This window comes from Pipistrellus hanaki (assembly GCF_964339955.1).
Source record: "Pipistrellus hanaki genome assembly, chromosome: 18".
Lineage (NCBI taxonomy): Eukaryota > Metazoa > Chordata > Mammalia > Chiroptera > Vespertilionidae > Pipistrellus > Pipistrellus hanaki.
In genome coordinates, this window is record NC_140520.1 from 19182729 (window position 1) to 19192597 (window position 9869).

General features: G+C 41.1%; 1 protein-coding gene across 1 annotated transcript in view; it reads right to left on the bottom strand.

Annotated features, from left to right (window-relative positions):
* SEC16B (SEC16 homolog B, endoplasmic reticulum export factor) overlaps positions 1–1122 on the bottom strand; it is a 230130-nt gene extending 229008 nt beyond the window's left edge. Inside the window, exon 1 of the mRNA XM_084865216.1 lies at positions 1088–1122. The gene's annotated coding sequence lies outside the window, so the exon portion shown is untranslated. The remainder of the gene's footprint in view (positions 1–1087) is intronic.
* Between the last annotated feature and the right edge of the window lie 8747 nt (positions 1123–9869).

Consider the following 9869-nt stretch of genomic DNA (forward strand, 5'->3'; position numbering starts at 1 on the left):
GTGTGAGAAGCTGTTCAGCAAGGGAAACACTCACACTACGTGAGGAATCAATTACTGTACTGAAGGGCTTACCCTTTCCAACCCCCTCACTGTAGAGCACATAAACAGAAGCCCAGAGTGCCATATGGTCAATTGGGATCAAGGCCAGGACCAGAATCCAGGTCTCCTGACTCCCCTCCCACTATTCATTCCTCCTCTCTGAACATCTGTTTTTCCTGCTGGGCAGCAAACTCTGAAGGGCCATGGGAACTCTTCCATCTTGTCCACTTAGGTACCCCCAACATAGAGGTGACAATACAAAATACCTGTTAGTAGGTTAACCACAATCAGGGTTCATCGCTATTGGTCATTTGTGAGATTTCATGCAGAGCTGAACGTCAGAGTAAAAGGTCTCAACAGAAAGAAAAATAATCACCAACCCATAAACACATGGTTTATGAACTCTGAAAATCCCAGGACTCCAGATATGACTGGGGGTGTGGAAGCCTTGGGAATAGCAGCTGTGGAGCCACCTCTTGCTAACAGGGTCTGTGCCGCGATTTCATTACTCCTCCAGTTGGCAGGCACCACGCCCCTAGCCTTCTATGCAGCCTGAGAACAGAAGTTTCCACATTGCCTCTCAGTCAGCTTTAACCAACTTGAATCCTCCTTGAAATATTTAACAAGCTCTCTCCTCTCCCCCAAACACTGTAACGGCTAAGCCTCCTTTCATCTTCCCATAATCAAACCTGCCTACATTTTTATGTGAATTGAAATCACATGTCCTTTTGCACATTCTCAATGCATTCCATGCTTCAGGGGACAGCCCCTGTGGAGTCTGCAGGCACTTCAGGGAGTTAGGATTTGAAAGTAGCATGAACCACAGTTGACGTTTGTTTTTTCAAACAAGACCCTGTAAGGTTCTTCGTTTTGCTGAAAACCATGTGCCGGCTTGATGCCTTTCTACTCTGGTGGAGACCAAATGCTTTTCAAATGAATCTGCTGGGAGGGTTTCTAACTGTTAGAAACAAGAAGTATATTCCCCTCTAAGCATTCTTCAGTTTGTTTGGTTTGGATTAATTGGTTAATGGTGAAAATAAGTACTTACATTGTTTGCCTCTAAATCAGGAGTTGCTGCTGCTGCTGCTGCTGCTGCTCCTCTATCCCATCGTGACAGCCTGCTGTTACTCACAGCTGGCAGACACTGTGAACTTTGATGCCACGTCAGCTGCCCGGAACCGTTCTACTTCAGCAGCAGTTTCCCAACGGTATGATTTCGTGTGTGGACCCTGATGCTGGAAACAGGATTGGGCCGCCATCTTGAGAAGGTCAAAGGAAAGAAGCCACAACCTGAGATTACAGAGAAACCTCACAAACCACTTCATGTGATTAAATAAAAATCCCAAGGAGAATTTAAATAGTATATTGACTTTATAAACAACCATGATAAATTAATAATGCACACAAAAAAACTAGAATTAGAAATTGAAAAAGTAAAATTTAGTTCATTAAAAAAAGTATGATGTTGGAGTGGCCAAAAATTGAAAAAGCAAATGCTCATGAATAACGAAGTGGTTGACTAGATTGTGAGACATTTCTGTCATGGAATATTAGGATATCTAATAAACTATAAATTACATCTATATCAGTGGAGGGTTCTACAGCATATCAATGAGCAAAAAAAAAAATTATATAATATTATACTATTTGGGGTTGCAAGGACATATTATTAAATAAATAAAAAATATTATCCCATATGCTAGTATGTATGCATTTCTAATAATATGTGATTACATATCCAAGTATTTATGTATTTAAATAGATTAAAAATATATATACCTGGCTGTTAATAATAATATCTCTTTTGTTTCAGGGAAAGTGTACAGGAACAATGAATGAGGATGGGAAGAACTTTTTAAGAGGCTTAACAATAAAACAGCTCTTACTACATTCCATCCCAGATAAAATTACCTGTATGGAAATGGTGTGTGTGCATATGAATTGTGTCTAAGTTTACAAAAGTGTTAATTAGATATCTAAATTGACGCAATTACAGATAACTTGTATTTCAAAAAATATTTATATAATCAGAAAAAAAACAGTAAAGTTGTTTGTATTATGTAAAACTTGTTGGCAACTGGTAAGTTGCCTGAACTCTTAATGCCTCTAAGTCCCCCTGTTAACTCTTCAGTAGATGTGAGCTTTCCCTCTGTGTTCCAATTACACTCAAGATTTCTTCAGACGTTCTTGTGCTTATCTTGAAAGGACATGCCATGACAAAGAGAAATGTAACACACTCCTCCAGCCCACACTTCACACAGCCTCCTCCCCTTTGAGAGTAATGTCACAGGTGGGTCACATCTTCACCGCTTCCATGATGTGTGGGACACTGGGCGGGGCCACAGCACATGCTCGCACAGAGATGTTGCTGACAGTGCTGTTCAACCTAGACTCTCAGACAATGCCTCTGGAGGTGACTCAGAAATCGTTTGGGGAAATGCCAACTGAGGGAAAGAAGAAGGGAGTTGGAATGGACCGACCCATCCCTGTATTTTAGGAACAGAGCCAGAAATTGAGAAATAAACTCTTACTGGTCAGTGAACAAATAATCAACAGAAAGAAAAAAATTTACATGATTAGAACATGGGAAGTTCACTATGTAATCACTGACTACATTTTCTGAGTTAAAATGAAGTGAGATGTGAATGTAATTGGATAATAACTCAATTATATAGACAACACATTATTTTTGTTAATTGGGGCAATCATAAGAAATTCAAGATGCACGGTCACCATAAGGGCTATGTGTCAAGTAGATATATTTATGAATCAGAATGTACATACTGCATATCTTTATTCATTACTCTCATGGCAGAAACTCTGTTTTAAACTTAAACGGGAAAAATACCTAAATTTAGGTAAAATTTCTAAATTCTAGAACTGTTTTTAAAAAGAACTTTTGGCCGAAACCGGTTTGACTCAGTGGATAGAGCGTTGGCCTGCGGACTGAAAGGTCCCAGGTTCGATTCTGGTCAGGGGCACGTACCTTGGTTGCGGGCACATCCCCAGTAGGGGGTGTGCAAGAGGCAGCTGATGGATGTTTCTCTCTCATCGATGTTTCTGAGTCTCTATCCCTCTCTCTTCCTCTCTGTAAAAACTCAATAAAATATATTTTTAAAAGAACTTTTGGGGAAAAAAATGTTATTCTTATACTTTCAACTACAAAAATAATCTAGAGTTCAAAAATGTTTTTATCCTAAAAGGAGCTTTAATTCAACCCATCATGTTAGATAGATATATTAGAGATTCAGAAAGGTTAAATAACTTACCCAAGGTCACACAGTAGAACTTGGGGCTCTGGTTCTTAGAGATCATCCCCACAACATTGTGCTATAAATATTGAGAATAGATCTGGCCTGGCCTGACTTGTTTAATTAAAAAAGACATTCATAATTACCACATTCTTGCTTTGTATGCAAACAGCACATCCTTATATGTATGTAAAGAGTAGTTAAATGTGACCTGCATTTGCCATCTTATGATTATTCTCTTTTATCTTACTAATAATTACTGGACTTAGATAAATGAAGGATGCAAAGAGACATCTATAAAAAGCAGAATGGAAATAAATGCCAAATGTGTGGAAAATGAAAGAAGGGGCCAATACAGGGGCTGGATGAGGAAAACCATGGGGACTGGTTTCTTGTGATTTTTCACAGGTTTAGGATTTGAGGGAGAGAGAAATATATGACTTTGAAATTTTCTTTCAAGATGGCCATTGCAGTTCACTGTGGCAGGAAAGCTGATGGAGGTTTGGAGAGAGAGATAGAGAATTGGTCTTGCTTGGAGTGTCCTCTGAATTTTGCTTCCCTTGAGAATTTAACTTTGGCAGAGAGAGAATGGCAACATCAGGAAGGAGAACTGATAACAAAATACCTTCTTATTTCCTCTAGAGAAAAATAAGAACTGCTTCACCTGGCCCCCAAGCACTCCACCCTACCTCCTCGCCAGACCTCACTGCCCAGGGAGTAGAATACAATCTCATTTGTGGAGTACTAAGCATGGTACTTGGCAAATCATGGGCCCTAAATAAATGTCAGTTTTCGATATGACTGCCAAGTACCTTCTACTCTAAGGAGATTGCTGGACCACAAGCTCCCTGATACAGGGACCAGGATGTGCTTTACTCATTTTGGGGCCTGTGGTACACACACGGCATCTGAGGAAACAAATCTCTCTGCACCAAGAACCTGCCATTGCCTTTCTGTACAAGTTGCATCCATTCAGGCCAACCTGAAGGCTGGTTCCCTTGGTGAAACCAGGTCCTTTTGATCTTGTTGTTCCAGGAACCTCCAGAGCTCATACTTCAGCCCGGAGGTTGCCATGGGTTTGCACAGTAGTCTTGGTGCATTGGATGTTAATCTTACCCTTTAGTGATGTTCAACATTCAGGGAACACTGGCCATGACGAGGGCCCTGGGTGAGAGACACAACCAAGGAGTGGAATCCTTAGACTTTGAACCTATATCTGTCACTTTATCCCCTGTGCGGGGACCCGCTGTTGCTTCAGACCCTAGAGAAGGCGGTTTTCCTGTGCTGCCTTTGACACATGACACAGTGGGATGCTATGCAGAACCCTCTCCCTTCGAGGTCCTGGAGACCTATTTTCTGGCACTTACAGCTTCCTCATTCTTGGTATCTTTGAGTTGATGGGAACGCTGGCAGAGGGTTTGCATTATTGCTGATTTATCTCAAAGAAAAACATCAAGCAGCACTCAGAATATCTCTCTCATAAGTGCAGCATTCATATGTCACTTGGTATCACTTTCCTGTATCATAAGATGATTGCTTAGAAGATTCCCCTGCCTTTCCTTTTGCTCTGAAATTGCAAAAGCCAGTGGTAGACTCTGAAACAGGTCCCCTGAATTTCTTCCTCCCTTCTCTGAAGGAAGGATCAAAGACAATGTCGTTTTAAAGGCAGTGATGGGGAAGTGGCATCGGACCCCGCAAGCCTCCTGCTTTCCATTTCTGCTGGGTCGCAGGTCCGCTTTCTGATGTAGATTCCAGGCCACCCTTCTCAGTTCTGATGGGGCCAGGAACCACTGTGACCCACCAGGGACCCCTCCCTGCAGGTTCCAAGTCAGGTCGGCCACCAGGCTGTTCCTGTCAAACAATTGCCTTTTTGAATTCAGCTGGTAAAATTTCTCATGGTATTTTCCATTTTTATCATCTCCTTTTCTTTAAAGGGTTTTTTTCTCTCCCTTTTTAAGTTAAAAATAACCACAAGGAGACCTTCTGATCCTCTTCTCACTGACCCAGATATTTTAAGAGCTGAAGGATTGACAGCAGCTTCTCATCTCAGGATACAGGCTGGCTCCCAGGAGCCAATTAGAAAATGTAATAATATAATATTAATCCCATTTCCTACACATAAAATACTCTCCTTGTGTTTCCTTATCTATCCATACCAGACTCACCCTTCAATGCATTACAGAAAAAGCTATAGACTTGACCATGAAAGAGTTGGATTCAATTCCTGATGTGGGAACTTATGAGCTATCTGGCTTTTGGGCAAGTCACTTGATGTGTGTAAATCTCAGTTTCTTCATCTGTGAGATGGAGATGCTGATAATCTCATGGAGTGAGGGTTGAGGGTTTAGGGTCCAACCCAGTGACTGGGAAACAGAATAGGCTCCAAAGAAATACTTATCAAACTCCAGAAAGCCTAATTTAAATAGTCCTGAAATCATTCATCTACTTTTGTATTACTGAGTCTCTCTACATCTTAAAAAAATATATTTTATTGATTTTGTACAGAGAGGAAGGGAGAGAGACAGAGAGCCAGAAACATCAATGAGAGAGAGTCATCGATCAGCTGCCTCTTGCACACCCTCTGAGGTACATAAAAAGAGATGACTCCCTAAGGTCAAAGAGGTCAAACTGGTAGCCTAACCTTCTGAGCTCAAATTCAGTGCTCTGTCCTCTCCAGCAAATCCACTCAGGAATCCTGGTGGACAGGATGGCATTAGAGACAGGAAAGCTTGCTTACTGGTCACTCCAATGGTGTCATCTCCAAGATTAGGGAAAGTTTACCCAAATAGTCTTGATTTCATTTTATAATTGCCTAGTTATCTACCCACAAACAATATAAATCATTCTCTTATAATATTTGTGTTTAGTCCTTGCAAACTTTAAGAGTAGTAAGTCGCATATGCATATGATTCCTGTGTAAAGGGAGTGCTATTTTTACTTTGCCCTAAAACTATTCCTTTAAAATGATAAAGAAGTGCTTTATCTTTCTTGTGCTCTGGGATTTAATAAGTTCATATTTTTATCCTTTGATTCTCATTATTTTATAAATTTCAATCAGATTCTCCCCTTAGCCTGTGTCTTCCCAGAATGAAGAGCCCTAATTCTTTTATCAGCCCTCAGAGAGAATCCTCTCTACCCTCCACATCAATTTAGGTGTCCTTCTCCAGACCTTGTCTTGCTCTGTATGTCTTTGAGGTACGTCAGCTCATTGGGACCCCGATCACTTTGTCCATTATATATAAAAGAGCACAGTGACTTCCGCTAAAATAAAATGTAGAAATATTAGAGACCCTTTAAATAACTCAAACATTATTTTGTTCCACGTGAGCTCAGTATAGGCTGAAAAAATATGCATTTTGCTTCAACTCTGAAAGGGATTTGAGCACACTAGTACTAAGCAACTTTGTAATCTACTATGAGAATTAGAATTTGCAAAGCATTTCACATACATTATCTCATGTGACCCTCACATAAACCACACAAGGTAGAAAACACATATTATCCTCATTTTTCACATCAGAAAAAAAAAGGTTGAGTCTAGTCCAAGGTCAAACAGCTGGAATAAGAGCCCCAGTTGCTAGCCTTCCATCACAAGAATTATGTTCCCTTCACTTGTGATTTATTTTAAATCATTCAACTACCTCCTCTAAGTCTCTTTCAGTGGTCCACAACACATTCACAAAATATTCTATGGTTCTACTGAAAGAAAAGGTGGTTAAGGTTGGTCTAGATAGACCCTCTTCCCTTCTCTCGCCTCATGTTCCCCAGGACAACTCAGCCATATCACAGGTATTAATATCACTCCTTGCAAATTATTCCCCATTTTGTGGTCTAGGCCATATCTTTCTTCTGAGTATCAGACAAGGATATAAAACTGCATACCTGATACCTCCTGGATGTCTCAACATGTACAAAACCTCATCTTTTGCCCCATCCTATTCCTCTCCATTGCCAAGACTCAATCCCTTTGGATGTTCCTCCTCTCAAATTCCTATCCAGGAACCTAGGAGCCACCTTGAAATTTCCCTCTCTCTCCCCTAACTCCACTCATTTTCATCTAAAACCAAGTCCATTCGCTTTTACCTCCTGGGTAGCTCACTGTTCTGTCCACTTCTCTCCTTCACCATCATCACCCCTTGGTCCAACAAACCATCATCTCTCATTGGACTTGGTTTGTTCCTCCAATCCTTTCTCCCAACCACACATAGCTGGAGGGATGCTTCCAAAAATGCCCCTAACCCACTCTGCCTAGATCACTTCAATGGCATCACATTGCTATTAAGGTAAAGGCAAAACCACCAGTAAATGGCCCCTGTCTAGTCTGGTCCCCACCTCCAGTCTCATCTCACAACACTAGCCTTCATTTCTCAAGCTCCAACCCCACTAGCCTTCTCTCAGACCCTTTTACTTACCATGTATTGTTGGTTTTTTAGCCAGTGTTCTAGAATAATCTTCTCTATTTAAATTCCCAGAATTAGATATACCTAGAAGGCTCCATCTTCAGATAATTATTCAAGGGTCTTTCCTCATGGAAACCTTTCTCAATCTCTCTGAGTTAAAGCCCCCATCACAATTTATATGGCACTGGTTTCGCATGGTTTTGTGAATTTAGTTAAATCTGTCTCCCGAGGAGATTTAAATTACCCCAAAGGGTGTCAGGAAATTCTAAAACTTCTGTTCACCATCATATTCTCTGTACTGTGCTGAGATTAACACATACATGGACATCAATAACTGTTTGTTAAATAAAAGAATAAACCCACTAATAAGGAAATGGTTGCAAATGATAAACAATGTCATTATGGAATACTAAGCAGCTGTTAAAAAATAATGAGATATGAATATACTTACTAATATGGTATGATGTCCGTGACATATTATTTATCTAACACAGTGCATTACAGAACATTATACATACTCTGATCATTAATTTTAAAAACTATGTACGTCCTGTCTTAAAAAAAAAACCTCACACACACACAAATAACCTTTGTGTATACATATATATGTCTGTATGTTTTACAAGATCTACAAGACTAACACTAAACTGCTTACAGTGGTTTCCCTAGAGAACGGGAATGAGACAGGATAGAGAAAAATAGGATATATATATACACCTAAGTGACCATTATGACAGAACAACCGGTTGACCAGTGGCTATGGCAGGCACTGACCACCACAGGACAGAGGCTCAATGCAGGAGCTGCACCTTGGTGGTCAGTGCACTCCCACAGCCAACCTTCTGAGGCCCCTCCCCCTGTGCTGCCTGTGTGCTCCCCCTCCTCCCTACCCCGATTGGGGGGCCGGTAGGCCAACCTCCCAGGGTCCCTCCCTCCAGCCAGTTGGCCCCCCTAATTCGCCTTGATCACTGGCCAGGCCAAGGGACCCCACCCATGCACGAATCCGTGCACCAAGCCTCTAGTCTATTCATAAACTTCTTTCTGGTTCGACTTATTTCAATGACCATATGGTATTGCTATAAATTATTTCAACAATGCCACTTGTCAAATAATGATGCATTCACTAAATGTTAGGAAACCGTTTCTAAATACAGTAAAGGAATAAAAGGAAAAAAGTATTCTGTATGATTCCTTGACAATGATAAAGCTCCATAAAACAGCATGTTTCCAGCTCAGCTCACCAATCTAGCAATGAGCTGTGATGATTTCTCCATGTGACTTGTACAAACAAAAAATTTTTGAAAAATCATTACTTTTGCACTTACTCATACAGTATTAGAAGGGAAAATAACAGAAACAATAGCATAATTTTTTCTTAGTTTATTTAGACTTTTTTTTTTTTGCTAAATAAAAGTGATTATTTGAAGACATCTTCCTTTTCCTTCAATTGTCAAATGAAAAGTCTTTTGTTGTCTTTGCCACAGCTCAAATAGGAAAGATGGCTTCCTAAAGCCGTGACAGAGGTGGGAGCAGAGACAGATACTGGTGACATGTAGACAGGATTGTTCCACCGCTGACAGCACCAAGCCTCACTCTGGTGGTTGAGCGAGGTGTGTGCAGGTGGGCAGACCCAGTTCCGGGAAGAGGGAAGGCAGGTGTGTGGGTGTGCCTTCTGCAGCCAGCCCCGCAGGGTGAGCTGGGGACAGTCTGTGCATAGAGAATAAGTGCTGTCACTGGGAGCTACATTGATTCTTTTTTTTTTCAGACTAATGGCTCAGATGGTGGGACAACCAAACGATGACTAAAATCTGAGTCAAATGCTTTCAAATCAAATTATTCCAGTGAAGCAGGAAGACAGGCACGCAGAGAGCAGATCATGAGGGTTTCTAACCAGTACTTGTTAAACCTGAAGAAGCTTGCTCTTCTTAATGACTGCCTCTTTCCATCTAAGTCACTTTGACATGAGGGAGCTGGGACAATGGATCTTTATTACTAGTGACACCTGATCAGCTCTGAACCATGGCACAGGTAGCCACCTCAGGGCCTGTGCACTTTCCCAGGCCTGCTTCCACCTCCTCCTCTCCCGAGGCCTCTCCAGCATGTCTTTAATCATCCCAAAGGGTGTCAGGAAATTCTAAAATTAGCCTCAAAGTTGGTGTCTCTGTATTTTTGAAAACTA